General features: G+C 38.4%; 1 protein-coding gene across 1 annotated transcript in view; it reads right to left on the bottom strand.

The window, feature by feature from the left end:
- The window catches only part of LOC126375987 (uncharacterized), a 65599-nt gene extending 61712 nt beyond the window's left edge, over positions 1-3887 (bottom strand). Inside the window, exon 1 of the mRNA XM_050023126.1 lies at positions 3601-3887. The gene's annotated coding sequence lies outside the window, so the exon portion shown is untranslated. The remainder of the gene's footprint in view (positions 1-3600) is intronic.
- Positions 3888-11041: the final 7154 nt, after the last annotated feature.

Raw genomic sequence — 11041 nt, forward strand, 5'->3', positions numbered from 1 at the left:
TAAGCCCCATTTATGTAGGTGATGGTACGACTTTTCATGGTTGGAAACACACATGGTTGGTTTCTAACATAATATGGACTAGTTTCCGAAATAAATATTTTGAATTTATCATATTCATCATAAGATTTCAAAACCAATTTTTTTTTGACGTGACTTATTGTAGTATTTTCGCAGATGATCTTGGCCGTGGACTTAAAATTAAGTGATGCAGCAAGTTATCTTCTGATGATTTGTGGTCCTGACCAACATATTACACACAGTCGTGAGTGTTTGTGAAAATTTAGAACCTTGTCACATTGACATGTTTGACATTTTAGAGAGGCTTTGTTTCAATTCGTCAAATGAATTAAATGTGATATGGTTCTAAAAATATATGACTTTCGTGACGGTAGTTACCCTCCAAAACTTAAAGATTGGTGTAAACGGCGACTTGAAAAATCCATTATGCATGCGTGCATAAGGTGCCTTATGATTCTGTACTCTACTTTCACTCAAACGGACACTTGGTACCATCACGTTGTTAATTTTGTGAACGTTTCTTGACCTCACGTTTGTCCGAAACATTTGCATTTTCATGGTGACCAGACGGATCTATACACGTAGGTCGTACTCTATTTTGAAGAAAAAAACGATGACTTTTCTTGGTAGAAAATTCTAGTTAAAGTGCTGGCGCTGAAGCTTATATAATATTACCTACTTAGTATTTTAGTTGGTAAGTTATACTTCCTTATCACATTATGTTACTTCTCATCAAAAAAATCGAAACACTTCCGAATTTCTGTTTGTCAAACACACTGTTAAATTTCAATTTGGGACATTAATATTAAGAATTAATAACTTTATAGGTTTTACCCACTTTAAAATTAAGTACATTATTTTTTTATTCCTAATACTCAGATTTAATATTTTTCTCATAATCCTTACGAAACATTAATTTACGAGGTGCTTCAATTTTTTTTATGAAGAAGTGTATTTATAAACACGGAAATAACTTTATAATCTGCTTTACCTTTGGACAAGAACAGTAGGATATTTTATATCTCGAAAATCACCCCTTAAAGGGATGAAGAGGGATATGAAAAAGTAAACTTGCTGCACGCAACCAAAGTCGCGGACGGAAACCCGGGTAAGAGCCCTCAGCACTTCCCATTTGTCCGGCCAAGTAGTTAATGCCATTTGCGGCAAATCTACAATAAGTCAATCGCGCGGGTTTATAATTTATATACTACTGTCCCCTACATAATTAGTGGTTGTGAGAGATGTCTTCTGTTGTGTTGTTGTAAATAGAATACTATTATAAGTATTTTATTATTAGGGGAAAAGCAAAAGGATGCTCGACAAAATCCGTAACGAATACGTGCGCGGCAGTCTCGGCGTACGCGACATCTCCGAAAAGCTACAAGAGAGCAGGCTCCGTTGGTTTGGGCACGTAAAAAGAAGACCTCCAGATTATGTGGGTAACGTTACAGCCAATCTAAACATACCAGGGCTTAGACCAAGAGGACGGCCAAAAACAAGATGGGCGGATGTGGTCAAAAAGGACCTGTGTATGTGCAATGTCTCCGAGAACGACACGTCCGATAGAGCGAAGTGGAAGAGAAGTACGAAGAAGGCAGACCCCACCATCAGATGGGAATAATAAATGCCAAGGAGAGAGAGAGAGGGGGGGGGGGGAAAGCAAAAGGGAAACCACTGCGCTATTTTTCCCTAAAAAAGTAACATCGAGAATACTACGCTACGCTAAATTAGTGACGTACTTATGTAAATAATTGTATTTTCAAGAAGAAACAGGTTGGAATGGCCAAGTGAGTGTGAAGACATAGTCCCTAAGTATTTTAACTTTGCTCTCCACTCATCCGAAAACTTTCGGAGCTCGCGACAAATATCGACTATCATTCAAGGAGACCCCTCCTCATCACAGGAAAGCTAAAAACCTTAGTATGATCGCCTATTTATCAAAATGTTACTTTTGTATGCAGTATCTTACGACAAGTAATGATTTTTCCTCTTTCTTCTAATTCGTGGTCACTCCCATAATACGAGGAAGTGGAAAACATCATAGCTAAGTTTGTTTATGTTAGACAACGGTACAACACCATCACATTTGACTTCATGGTGCTTTGCGGGAAGACATCCGTTAAATTAAAAGACGAGGAAATAGTTTTCTTAATTCTATTGGCTGGTAGAAATGATTGAAAACCCAGTTAGGAAGGCTGTTTGCCGACGACACTTATTTTTTATTAGGCAATATGATTAGGTACCGTACTATCAAAGATGTAGAGTCGCTTTTTACATTCTTACATTCATATAAACTCACGCCTATTTCCCACCGGTATAAGCAGAGACTATGGAATGGGAAAAAAATGAAAAAGGTTCAGTAAGATCTACTCTGAACCGGCGTGCGTGTATGAAACGATTGATGAATGTGGAGGAAGCAAGAGACGTATGTCAGGATCGAAGCAAATGGAATTCCATAGTCTCTGCTTACCCCAGTGGGAAATAGGCGTGAGTTTATGTATGTATTAACTTCTCGAATAACGCGCCAGCCAATATGATGTGGCTTAAAGAGGTCACATATTCTACCGAGGTGAGCAGACCCACTTTTGATATTCGTCTTGAAATGGTTATGATCTCTCCATCTCTCGTGTGCGTTTTAAGATCAATGACCGACCGCATCAGCTCTAGGATCAGGGTTACTATTTTACTACCAAAGGTCCTTAACATGGCTCAACTCGTCCGAGGGACCGTTTGCTTAACGTGCCCTCCGAAGCACATAATCATCTTAATTCTCAAACAATCAGGTGATGTCATCCTGCTATCTGACCAAACCAGAGACAGTTTCACAAAGTGTTTTTTTTTATTAGACGTGACCCTACCGGGAGTCGAACCCAGGACGTCCGGATAGCGAGCCCAACGCGCATTATGGTATGGACATGATGTAATTATGTATTACTTAAGTAACTTTTTAATTTAAATATGGAATACACATAATGTACTTTTTAAAAATTCTGACATTTACTTGTATTTAAGATCTAATTAGCCTTTCAAAACGCTACGTTCTGAGTGTTCGACAAACTATAATTAAACAAGCTTATCTGATTGGTTGAAAAAGCGACAATTTAAATTGACCAATCACACGTGTATATTGCCGTAAAATCAATTACAATCAGTTGAAAGTCAGATGTCTTCAATCTCAACGCGACGAAAGTAGAAAATTCAATCAATGAGATTGCACATTTAACTTCTCACTTTTATCAAGTACTCGCGAAATCGGACGCAGATGGTAATACGCCGTGATTTATCCCAGTTTAATGCAAAGAACTCATTTTTTAAATTTCAATTTTTTTATAAAAAATCACAAAAACGCTGTAAAATAAAGCTTAGGCTTCATAGCCGTAAGATCGGATGTCATTTTAAAATCCAAACCCCATTTTGTGTCTGGAAAGCCTTGCAAGATTATGGAACTGCCATTGGCACACACAATTGTAAAACATTGTACCTACTTAAAAGTAAAAAGCTTCGCCAACTTTTTTACTTTTAAATACTAAAAACTAAAATAGGAAATAAATAATAAATAAATATTTATAAATGACAACTTACCATAATAAAACACGATATAGCTCCTCGCCGTTTTAAATCCGATCTAGGAAAGTAGATCCGCAATTATACATTCAACAACTGAAAAAATAACAATTCGAAACACGAAGAATTTCAACACTGAAGGCACAACACTTTTCAAATTCTCGCTTCGAAATTCGGATCGCGCGCGAAACGGTCATAGACAATTTTTTCTTCTAATTGGCAGTTTTTATTTTTTAATTGTTCCTCGCATGCCAGTGAGATGAGATGAAAGGAGCGGGCGGGGGCCGCGATGCGTGCTTCGAACGCGCCGGACTGTGGTCAACTGACATCTACAGTTTTCGAACGCACGCCGTGCAAATCTTCGTTGCACTTGGGTAGACATCTCAAGAGTCAAGTATGCACTTTTTACGCTAGACAACGATTCTGAGACTATATGCTACTTGAGTGATAAACCGCCATTTTCTTAGGTATATTTAATATGAGAAAATAAAACTTTCACCGAAGAAAATTCGATGATGTCACAAGTTAAGCACGGGTGGGTCGCCTGGTAAGATGTGCGGTACTAATTTTTTAACATATATTTTTTTTTACTTTCACCCAAATTTTTGATGATCATTGCGTATGGATGACACATGTATTGTATTCTGTGAAATCGTAACAGTAGACTTACGAAATTAAAGCGATTTCTTTGCTTTATGTGCGTTATGGAAATCATATCAAGGTTATTGTTTATGTTACGTAGAATGTATATTTAAAACTTGCGAGACCAACCATTGCAATGCGGTTGATGAAACCGAGGTAAACACATTCAAATAGAAAAAAAATATGAATCGTAATTAAGAAGCGAGAATAATTGTACTAACTTACATAAAGTTATATAGATAATTAAGCCAGTTCCAAAAATACCTTCAGTAGGTACAATTATAATTATAGTTATTAATTTTTATTTTAGACTTTAATATTAGAGTAAGTAATCTCGAAATACATATTTTTTAATACGAGTTATTTTTAGATTTAGTATTAGCCATCCATATCAAAGGGATAGCTGGTATCCGTCAAAGTAGTTGAATGTTTGTTTCTTGTCAAGCCTGGAAGAAATGGCTCTAGAGCAATAAGGTTGCTGAAATTGTACTGTATTCATGTGTTATGTCTGATTGTTATTTTAAATTAATTTCTGTGCAATAAAGTGTTTAATTTGATTTGATTGATGCCATCTGAGGCAAACTACAATAAGTCACGTCTTCTCTCGTGTGGGTTGTGAGGTAGATTACCAACCTCATCAACCCTGGTGTCAGGGTTACTATTGAGCCGCCTAAGGCCCCTGACATGACTCGTGTAACGACTACGTACTTACATCAGTTCGTAGTAACCGGGACCAACAATAAGTCACGTTAAAAAGAAAGAAAAGTGGGCCTCGCAAGACGGGTGTGGGATTTAGTACCTATATAAAATCCCAAAAACATCCTTTGCCCCAGCCCGTGTGATCAGTGATGTGTCGTTGCCGGAAAAGTTGCTTAATAGCAAGGACAATGGCTACTTTTCTTTTTCAACTTGTTCTTTCTTGTACTCTGGTCTTACCTGTGTAAAGGTAATAATGCTCTTTTTACATAAGTTTTGCGCCTTTTACTGCCGGGAACGGTCCCAAAGTGGAAACATTCTCGGGAACGGCATATTACTCCGTGTGACGCACTTTCCCATCTCAGTAAAAGTACAGCAATTTTTAATGTCAAAACTGTTCAAACAGAAAATAATGCCGAAAAATGCACCCTATACGGATAAGCCATGCGAAATCCGAAAACAGTTAACCGGAGCTCAGTTACGATTTTGTAGTTTCTTATTCTGGAATTCCGGAGCTTTGAGAGAACATTTTTTACACACGCCAGAGTTGAGAAACTCCGAAATGAAAGCCGCAGTAGTACTGCAGTCCCTCAAAACGGAAAATTAAAAGCAGAAAATAATTACAAAAGACATTACCACATCTATTTCGAACGCCACCCTTCAATATTAGCCACTGTGGTATAGTGGTTGAGCGTTGGGCTCACCATCCAAAGGTCTCAGGTTCGACTCCCGGTGGGGACATATCACACATTACTTTGTGATCCCTACTTTGGTTAGGATATTGCAGGATAATCACCCGAATGTCCGAAAGATACGAGTAACCCGTTCTTCAGAGAGCACGTGAAGCTGTTGGTCCCGAAACATACTGAGAGTATGTAGTAATTACATAAACCATTTCAGGGGCCTTTAGCGGCTCACTATAATCCTGACACCAGGGTAGATGAGGTTGGTAATGTACCACATAACCCACACGATAGAAGTAGCAGTTGAGTTTATTTATCAGTGTCAACAGGATGATAAAAAACGTAGAATACATTCAGCTGGTTGTCTTCATAAATTCTGTCCTATTAAACATTGAAACTTGAAGACAAGGCTTAGGTCTAATCTGAATGTGAATTTCGAAGATTATTAAAGGCTGTGCGGCGCGCTGGGTGGTGAGGACATGGTATCCCGACGTGCCGGCAGAGTAGGGGGGTGATGACGATGATAAAGAAGAAGCAACAGCAAGCAGGAATATATACGGTTTATTAAAAACACTTCACAAACAGGATAGGAATATACATAGTTCACAATATACACACTTCACAAAAGAATATAATATACTTGTTGTTTTATGAAGGTCGGGGATGCAGTGAGAGAAATGCGGAATGGAATGAGAATTTCGTAACTTATTAAATAAAATTAAAATGATGATGGTCAGAACGAAAGGCCAGTATGTGCAGAGTTTGTACTCTGCTACAGCTGTATGGTCCTCAGATCTTTGCCTATTTTAAATGAGGCATAAACAACAACATGACGGAAATTTCTCATGCATGGGTGAAGGCTTTTTAAAGAGATTAGTAATGCACCTTACAAACCACACGACAGAAGAAGATTAGAAAAGACATCACCATAATCTATTTCGCACGTCACTTTACAATATTACGCAAAAATGAAATCTAGAAACATGAATATTCGACATTTGTAAGCAAATATATTCTAATGGGAAATATATTGATAAACATCGCCATTTCGCTTTCTATGTTACCAAAACAAACGTTGACATTGAATCATCACACATTCTTTTATAGTGATGAAGTTGATGACCGATCCTAACAACCATCTTTAAACTAGGGGAATAGAAATCATAGAATGCATTCAATTCATGGAGTTAAAAAGGCAATATTAAAGCAATTCACGTAGAAAAGAAATATTGCTATTTGACATTGCCCAAATGACAAAGTTCAATATTGCTTTTTAAATGAATTGTTTAGATGTCTTAAAAACCGACAGAGGATAACCTAGTTTTTATGAAACATCAAAACGATACAATTCTGTAGAATTTGTATAAAAATGTATATTTTTAAATAATAATGATAATGTGTACGTGTGACATTATAAATAACTTATGTTCATAGTGTCCCAGCGACCCGATTACTCTAGCCATAGAGGCAGCCAATCAGCTCGCGACACCAAACACTTCAGGACCCCGATACCGACCCCGCCGGCGTGGTCGACAATTTCCCTCAATCAGCGCTTATCGCTATCGATCCACTAGGGTCGATTAATTCTTTCAAATAATTTTCCTCTCAGACGAAGCCCTGAGCCGAGGTTCGCGCCCAACTGGGCACCCTCAGGCCTGTTGTCTTAAACGTTGTACCGGGTGAGACCCTTCAGCGCTCCCCATTTGTCCGGCCAAGTAGTTAATGCCATCTGCGGCAAATCTACAAAAAGTCACGTCAAAAAATAAAACTTCTTCAATCAAGATTCAATCTGTGTCTGAATTTTATCATTATCGATTCAGCAGCTTAGGTAGCAAACAGAGACAGACACTTTCGCATTTATAATATCAGCACGGATAACATATGTTCACGAATATATCCCATTTGGGGTAGTCAGAAGTACATCTATCGCAAGATGAACTAAGTACCCAAACCTCACCGAGTATTCTTAGTTAAACTTTCTGTTAGTTTGGATAAGTATCTTTAGAGCAACATGGTTCGCGAGCGAGACATAGCGGACCATGTCAGCTGCTATTTGCGCGGGCGCATACAGCGTTGCAAGACAAGCATATGACCGGGTCAAATACTTGTACTACATACAAGAAGTGTTTGTGAGTTGGAAGGATCTAGAGTTAAGCAAAATTGAACACTAATTTTAAAATAATTCCACAAATATTGTATTTACAGTTGGCTCGACCATTGTATACGGTGATACGGGTCACCGCCTATCACGTTGGTCGAATAGAAAGCTCGGTGACGTGTGGGTACTTAGTTCATCTTGCGATGGATGTACAATCAAAGAGCATAAGTTCAGTCACTGAGCCCAGCGAATTATTTGTAAACAGTGGTGAAATTACGAAACATTCGTTGTCATAATTATAAAATGTGTGTTTTTGTAGGTGTTTTTGGTCTACTACAGAAATGACATGTAACCAGGAGGTCTTATTACTTTGCAAGGAACTGATTGGACTTTTGCAGCCTATCGTATCTACCCCAATTGGGATGTAGTCGTGAGCTTATCTTACGTTACAAATTCTAACCATTGTTTTGTGGTTACGTGACTGTCTCCGGCCAAAAAGTTAATGCCATCTGCGGAAAATCTACAATAAGTCATGTCAAAAAAAACATGGCCGTCATACTCTTCTAATGTTATCTTAGATTTTATGTAGAGCTTAGTTTTCTATACTTAAAAATTACATACTTCCTACATTTCAAATTTGAAGAGCGTAAAGCTTCTGTTCTAGTATGGGAGCGAACATTAACTTCATGATATTATGATGATTACGCAAATGGCGATTCAGTCACGCTCATGATAATACCAAGATGATTAACAACATATTACTTTCAAATCCCGCAGTGGAGCAGCGTGGTGGAGTATGCTCCATACCCCCTCCGGTTGATTGAGGGGAGGCCTGTGCCCAAAACTTTGCTAGGGCCGCCACTGTTACTGTGAACTGCACTTAAGATAAATAAATAATTCATTAGTGCAAGTCCCGTAACCGGGTTCGACCAGCGCTCCCGTTTGAGAAGCAAGACAGTGTACCACAGGATCACAGTGACTGATATTTTTATTTCATCATCATCATCATCAGCCCATTATCGCCCCCACTGCTGGGGCACGGGCCTTCCCTATGGATGGATAGGGAGATCGGGCCTTAAACCACCACGCGGGCCCAGTGCGGATTGATGGTTATTAACGACTGCTAATGCAGCCGGGACCAACGGCTTAACGTGCCTTCCGAAGCACGGAGGAGCTCGAGATGAACATTTTTTTTTGTGGTCACCCGTCCTATGACCGGCCTTTGCGAAAGTTGCTTAACTTTAACAATCGCAGACCGAGCGCGATTACCGCTGCGCCACCGATATTTAAATGTATTAAAATACCATAAAAGCATAACTCCAACAGCCTCTGAACGTTATCTACCTAAGTCCAATTCTATTTTATAATCTTTAATATTGTACCTGTCAGTTCATTCCGTTATGTCTATCAATTATAACTTACTTAGTTATTGCTCGCATAAAGATCGATGTATTCGCACTATTATTAAGTTTCTAACTAGATCGGAACTGTCTGATAAATTTACTGTAGTTATAAGTTATGTGTATGAGTTCAACATGAATGTGTTGCTTTGAAACCGTAAGTAAGTTGATCGATTTATCTTAATGTGAAACACGACTTTGTGAAAATGTCTATATTTCTCGATAAAGTTTTTTTTTATTTCTTTACTATTACATTATAATTTGAGTAAGTAGTTTATTATTGACGACCTCCGTGATCCAATGGTTGAGCGTTGGACTCACGATCCGGAAGTCCCGAGTTCGAATCCCGGTGGGGACATATCACAAAAATTAAATCGGGTGATTAGCCTGCAATCTCCTAAGCAAACCAGGGCTCACAAAGTGGTTTTTGTGATGTATCCCCATCGGGATTCAAACCCAGAACCTCCGGGTGTCACTAACACCCTGTACACTTATTAAAGAAATCATTATCATCATGATCAGTCAGTCATACACTATTTAAAGTAAGTATAACATTACACTTTACGCAAAAATTACGTCACAATTCTAATGCAACAGCCCACTTTCAAGAGCTCAATAACAAATATTAGTGTTCAAAGCTTACCTAATATTCTTAGTGTTAATGTTAATTTATGTATGAATATGATATTTAACTAGTATTGAGGAAATGTCAAGAGAACCACTTTGGCCACCTTCCTGACGGGAGTACGACGCGATTCGTGCTACATCGAAACAATTGACTTCAACTCTTATATCGTGTGGGCTGTGAGGTGAATGACCAACCTCACCAACCCTAGTGTCAGGGTTATTATTGAGCCGCCAAAGGAACCTGACGTGACTCAAGTAACAGGTACTTACATCAGTAAGTAGTAGCCGGGACCAACGACTTAACGTGCCTTAGAAGCACGGACCATCTTACTTCTGAACAATCAGGTTATCATCCTGCAATGTCCTAACCAAACTAAGGATCTCAAAGTGATTTGTCCCCACCGGGATTCGTATCCGGGACCTCCGGATCGTGAGCAGAACTCCCAACCACTGGACCACGGAGGCCGTTGAAACAATTGACGATTATTATATACGGTAGAATGACAGACAACCTAGATAAGTACATTAATATGTATACACTTTGGTACCATGTCACATTAACTTTTTTGACAAATTGAACTGTAAGTCTCACTAAATGTCAAATATGTTAGTGCGACAGAGTCCTAAAGTGGGTACATTATATTGCTCATAACTGTACATACATACACGCACGACCATCATTGTCCTTCCCTTATCCCACTCTAGGTGGGGCCAGCACAATATGTATTCCTCTTCCATTCATTTCTGTCAGTCACCTTTCACACACATATCCTTCTTTACACAATCATCCACACTTTCTTCGGTCGTCCTCTACCCCTTTATCCATCCACATTCATACTCATAACTTTCCTCGTTATCATCATCATATTCATCCCTCCTCTTTACATGACCACACAATGCCAACCTTTTGCTCCAAAATAAATTTAAATCTCATGTACAGCTTAATGATTAAGTACCTAAATGATAAAAATGTCTAGTATTAAATGAGTTCCTCTAGTTATTAAATAATTTGTAATATATAACCTCATTGATTTAAAAGATGTGTTGCTGTTGCAGTTTCTTGTAATTTCTTCTCAGCCATAACACCTTGCGAAATGACGTAAATTCAAAAATGTTACATTGACCTTCAACAAGTTTATCTATAATAATTGGTACGTTGAATAAATGATTGTGATTTCTGATTTCTCAATTTCTCACTAATCGGCGCTACTTTCAGACGATTTTCATATTATTTAAACATACGACCGCAATCCCTAATCTACCAAATCAAAAAATTAAAGACAACTTGCAGTCCGAAATCCTTACGAGCACAA

Source organism: Pectinophora gossypiella, chromosome 20 (genome assembly GCF_024362695.1).
Source record: "Pectinophora gossypiella chromosome 20, ilPecGoss1.1, whole genome shotgun sequence".
Lineage (NCBI taxonomy): Eukaryota > Metazoa > Arthropoda > Insecta > Lepidoptera > Gelechiidae > Pectinophora > Pectinophora gossypiella.